Here is a 6,014-nt window from a genome sequence, read left to right as displayed (position 1 = left end):
CATTCCTGCTAATGTCCAACCTAAACCTCCTGTGGTGCAATTTAAGACTACAGCCTCTTGTCCTGCTGCTAGTTGCCTGGGAGAAGAGGCCGACCACCACCTGGCTACCACCTCCTTTCAGGTAGTTGCAGGGAGCAATAAGGTCCCCCCCAAGCCTCCTCTTCTCCAGACTAAACAACCCCAGCTCCCTCAGCTGCTCCTCATAGACCTTGTGCTCTAGACCCTTCACCAGCTCTGTTGCCCTTCTCTGGACTCGCTCCAGCTCCTCAATGTCCTTCCGGAATTGAAAGGCCCAGAAATGGTCTCAGTAATCAAGGTGTGGCCTCACCAGTGCCGAGTACAGGGGAAGAATCATTCTCATTGAAGACATTCTTTGTTGTCAATGAGAGAAAACATACATATCCCCAAGTCTATCCTAATATACTACCTTTACCCAAATCAACTTTTAAAAGAAGCTGAAGATTTTGATGCCTACTAAGAGTAGGTTAAGCCCGTTGTATGTAAGCAAAAGTGTGTTACATTCACTTCTATATTATGATCCACATAATCTATTATGGTCCTTCTTAGTCAAGTTCAGTTATACTTCACTTACTTAAATTCAGTCAAATTTAATAGGCTGATTAGATCTAGTGGTAGAAATCTGAGAGAAATCTACTCATAGAAAATATGATTTACTTTCTTAATGTTAGCTGTGTAGGAACAGATTCCCTGCTAGGGAGATCAGGCTGATCAGACAGTTCTTTTGGAACCACGTGGTGCAGTGGGAGTGTGTGTGCTACAGGAGGTAGGAGTCTCTGCAACTCTGTCAAAGCCCCCATTAACTGGACAGATGCAGCAGTATGGGCCAGATATAAGCAGCTGGGCTATGCTCCATGCTGAGTGTATACCAGCAGTCTGTTTGCCTGACTTCTCAAAGTAAGACAACACAAGCCAGGGGAACATATGGTGTCCCCAGGCAGATGGTACAGATTTGTCTGTGCCATAAACAATGTTTGGCTGCAGGAACTGGCTTGAGAGGCAAATGAGTAGGGCAAGTCCTGTAATTCCCAAAGCATGGGAGTTTCTGCTAAAGTGAGGTATCACTTTGGGTGTGCCCTAGCTTCTGCCTGGAGTTGGAATGAATATAACATAGCTCTGTTGGCAGCATCCCAGGCTACAGGACTGAGCAAGTAGTTGTAGTCAGGCAAATTTACTGTTATTGCTTATAAGTCCCCAGTGCCTTCATTACCTTTTTTTACATTAGTACTTTATAAGTAAGATTATGTGACAGAGGCTGACATCTCTCTTCTGAAGGAAATTCCCTTTTAGTTTTGTTTTATTCCTTGATAATATTTCAAAACTGGTTGAATAACTCCAAAGCCACAAAGCACATGTCTAGGCTATGCTGTGGTCTGAGTGGGACAGGACTTAACCAAGATAGAAGCAATTGTCAGCTCTTTTAAGATGTTTGGTAGCATTAAAGGCTATTTTGTAATTGTTCCATTTTGAGTCTTTATGAATGCCTTCATGGCTAGGTTACGGACAGAGATGTTAGTACTGAAGACAACTGTCTTTAGGACAGCCTGCTTTCCAAGGAGCCACAGAAACATGAGAGAAGCCTAAGAAAGATAATGTAGATGGCAACCTCTTTCTAGTTACTTCTGCCTGTAAAAAGAGTTGGTTTCCTGTTCAGGCCTTCTGCAGGAAATATATATCAATGATGCATGAATGATAAAGGTTAGCGTGCCATTTAAAGCCTAACTTATTGAGGCCACCTTATTTATTTATTTATAAGGAGACACAGCGAAACAACAGCAAAACTGTAAGTTTGGGAACTGTAAGTTCTTGGGACAGAGAAGAAATGAAAACTGGACAACAGCATAGGATCTGATAGCTTAAAAATACTTAAAGCATGATGTTAAATCATACCAATGCTGCTCTTCACACAGGTACAGCAGGTGTTCCTCACCCTTTTCATCAGCACTATCTTTCTAGCGTAGTTTCTTTCCCTTAAATAGGGAATCAAAATAACAGTTACAATAAATAATAATTATGTGTAATGGAAATAATAGTAACTGGCTGGCTGTGATGTGATGGAAATCCCATTCCAGATATGCATCCATTAGTTTCCTTTCATTCATGTGCTACATCTGACAGTTTTCCACATAGAGAAGTCTTTCTTACCCCACCGCAGCCTCTGCTGGAATGGCAGGACCAGAGCTAAAGGCAGGACATGGTGGCAGAGAAGCAGCCCTGCAGTTAGATGCTGAGCTGTGGTAACATCTCCAGTCAGCCAGGCAAAGTGGGAGATCGGTGGAAGCAGATTAGTGATGAGTGACCTAGTTTTCTCCCTCATTACATCTTCTCCAAGATACCTTCCATAGTGACCAAAAAGCAATAGCAATTAAGTTGAGAAAGCCACCTCATTAGGAGAGATTGCAGTGTATACAGTAGAGCTGTATGACAGTCGCTACTTCTTGCCCCCAGTGTTGAAATAATTTACAAAAAAGTGTGACAGGAGCTCCTTGAAACAGTTGAGTAAATGCCAGCCACAACAATAAGGTGGATTCAGGCCATGCTGCATCACCGTTTTCATCAAGTGATCCCTGGTGGCTCTTTGGCACTATCTGTGTGCTGTGTTACAACGTGATGCTAAAGCCTGAGTCCCTTACACTCATGAATGAATGTTCTCCTTTTCCCATGTTCATAAATGCATTTGTGGGACTTTTCGTTTTTCTTCTCAGAAGGCGAGGGAGAAGGAAGTAGAGGAATGGGAAGGCAGCTTAAAAGCCCAAACCACCAAAGGAGACAGACTTGGTTTCATTGTAAGAGCACTGAGGTTTATTGCTGCTGCACTGGGGAACTTTACTGAAAACAGCCTGTCAGAGGCATGTCTTTCTCCTTCATTTTGATGTTCTCACATAGGCCTCTCAACAGCTTTTGTTCATGACTATCACTGTGTATTACATGAAGTAAATTCAGGATGACTAGCAAGCAAGCAGAATATTCCAAGTACTGCAACAAATTGCTCAGAAAAGACTGAGTTAAATGTGTTGCATCTACTGAAGCTTCTTTAGCTCTTGAAACTCTATTTTTGGGCTCAGTATTGCAACTGAACTTCACAAATCCCAATCACCATACTAACATGCTAGAATGTGTGATTTTTAAACAGCTGAAGAATTGAGCTTTTAAACAGCTATTTCTAAGTATCCCTTATGGCACAAGAGATGAAAACCCCCAAAATTCCCACATTTCCACTTGTCAGTGTTTTTCTCTGTGCATCTGCATGGCACTGTGAAGAATTAAGCCATGAGGTATTCAATAGGCAACAGTTCTGCAGCTGCAGGTGTCCCACTACGAACTCTTTGCTCCCCAAGAGGAGATGGCAGCCCAACAGCCTGCTGCTTGCATTTCAGATGTATCACTAAAAATTTAAGTTTAATATAGTAGCTACTCCATATAACCTAAAGTCACGTACACATTTCAGAGACTGCCATTTTCAGTTGAAAAATATGACTTGTCTGGAAATAAAGTGGCCATTTACTCAAAAATTTCAAGCTTAAAATCTGCAGAACAGCTATATTATAAATAGTATACTCAAAAGAACTGATGTAGGAACAGGGTAGAGAGAAGCAGGAAGAGGAAATTTATAAAATTCCCCTGAAACAACTTAGTTTGAAGCTAATCAGCTCCTTGTCTACATAGAACTAGCCCTGAAAGTCTAAAGGAATTTACTTATTGTAGCATTTTTTTCAGTGTTCATACTGCAAAGCATTTAAAAAGTATTGTTATAAAATTGTCCCCTGTAGTTCTTGTATTACCTCTGCTTTTTGCATCTGATGTGCTAGTCTGAAACTTTGTACTTTGCATTAAAGTATTAAAGGCACACAAGAGTGCTTAGAAGCAAAATCAATGTTATGCATGCTGTTACTCTTTTTAAAATTGGGGTAATCGCAAACTTCCCCCCTCTCAAACTAGAGCAAGAAAGCACAATGACGGATTATGCAGAAGTATCCTTGCCAAATTAGCTTCATTGTTTTACCCAGCTTATTTAGTTTGTTGCCCGACTTGATGGGGAAGGAGGGATAAAAGGGAGAAGGATTTATTGGCACCACATTTCGCAAAAAGAGCCTTTTGTCACAGAGACTCATTTTGCATGATAGTTCTGGTAGATCCCACCTAATTGCCTACACTCACCAAAGTAGTAGTTGGGGGAATTGCAGCTCAAGAGGACAAACCACCACGAAAATCTTGGTCTCATCAGTGGGAAACAAGAAGCCGAAGCCACAGCCATCAGGTTACACAGAAACATTCTCAGATGTTTTCCTTTTGCAGTAAAGATACCTTAAAATATTTTTTCCTGCTAACAGCACGAGCAGACTGTAAGAAGATAGTGACAGTGGTATTAAAAGAATTTGTACTTTAAGGAGGGAAGCAGGGTGCTTTAGTCTTATGGAACTGAAAAGGCATGGTAGGGAGACAGCCTTTTTCAAAAAAATAGTAATAAAAAATTAACCAAAGAACCCCAGAGCTACTGGTGCTTGGGGAAGAAATAAATTTAGAAGCTTTAAATGCACAGAAGTGACATTTGTTTTAAGAAGTGAAATTAAAATGAGTCATTAGTAAGGTTGTCCCCTGTTCCAGCCTCCCCCAAAAAAGGGCAATTGCAGGAGCTAAAGCTGTCTTTCGAAAACCTGGACAGTACCAACTAGCTTAAGATGTTGCCCTAAAATCCAAAGTTTCGCCCCACCAACACAACACTGCAGTTGTGCAAGGAAGGGTGCTGTGATGATACAAGCAGGACCCATTCTCCCAAGTACATCTCAAATTCTGTTTCAAGAAGTTTACGTAAGGAATCTAGAGAACTGTTCTGATACTGATGCATGCTGTGCATCTATGATTGGAAGTCCAATTTTTTTTTAAGACATAATTTATTCTACACAGCTGTTCATCAGCAGGTCATGCATTTCCCCATATACGCCACCTTTACCAAATTGCTGCCACAAGCAAAATTTTGAGTTAGTTACGACTCTCTACTAAAACTTGTCAGTTCACAATTCAATCTTCTGAGTCAATTTTAACAAGTGTGCTTAACTCTAGGGAGTTCAATGTACAAAGAATGTATGTTGTTCTTGAATAAGTTTAGGTATTTTGAAAATATGGTTGTAATTTAGGTAGAGGGAGGTGATCCTGCCCTTCTATTTTGCCCTAGTAAGGCCACACATGGAGTACTGTGTCCAGTTCTGGGCTGCTAAGTACAAGAGATACATGGGTATCCTGGAGCAGGTCCAGCAGCAGGCAACAGTGATTAAGGGACTGGAGCATCTCTCTCAGAAGGAAAGGCTGAGGGAGCTGGGCCTGTTCAGTCTTGAGAAGAGATGACTTAGAGGGGTCCTCATCAATATTTCCAAGTATCTGAAGGGAGAGGATGGATCCAGGCTCTTCTCAGTGGTGTCAAGCAATAGGACAAGAGGCAATGGGCAGAAACTCATGCACAGGAAGTTCCACCTGAACATGAGGAAGAAATTCTTTACTGTGCACGTGACCATGCACTGGAACAGATTGCCCAGAGAGGTTGTGGAGTTTCCCTCACTGTTTTTGAATATCCAGATATTCGAAAACCATCTGGACACAATCCTGTGCAATGTCCTCTAGGATGACCTTGCCTGAGCAGGGAGGTTGGAGCAGATGACCCACTGTGGTCCTTTTCCAACCTGATGCATTCTGTGATTCCATGAATTTGCTAGAACCACTACAGAATGCAGGAACTGGAGGAGAGGAGTACCACCATGTTCAAAATAAAGAGATTTCTAAATAATCAGAGAAACTAATGTAAGATTTCTTGATTAAAAAAAATAAAAAACCTGAACTCATTAAAGAAGTGTATTGGCAGTCACTTGATCAGGATATACCTTTTACACTTCCTGTTCTGAGGCTATAAGTGGAAAGTGACTACAAATTTCACAGAGTAAAAAAGTGACACAATATTTGTGTAGTGAAAGCTTAAATATAAGTCTCAACCTTAGTGGTCAACT

This window comes from Manacus vitellinus, unplaced genomic scaffold, assembly GCF_001715985.3.
Source record: "Manacus vitellinus isolate BGI_N305 unplaced genomic scaffold, ASM171598v3 scaffold_3_pilon, whole genome shotgun sequence".
In the NCBI taxonomy this organism is placed as follows: domain Eukaryota; kingdom Metazoa; phylum Chordata; class Aves; order Passeriformes; family Pipridae; genus Manacus; species Manacus vitellinus.
This window is presented reverse-complemented; position numbering follows the sequence as displayed.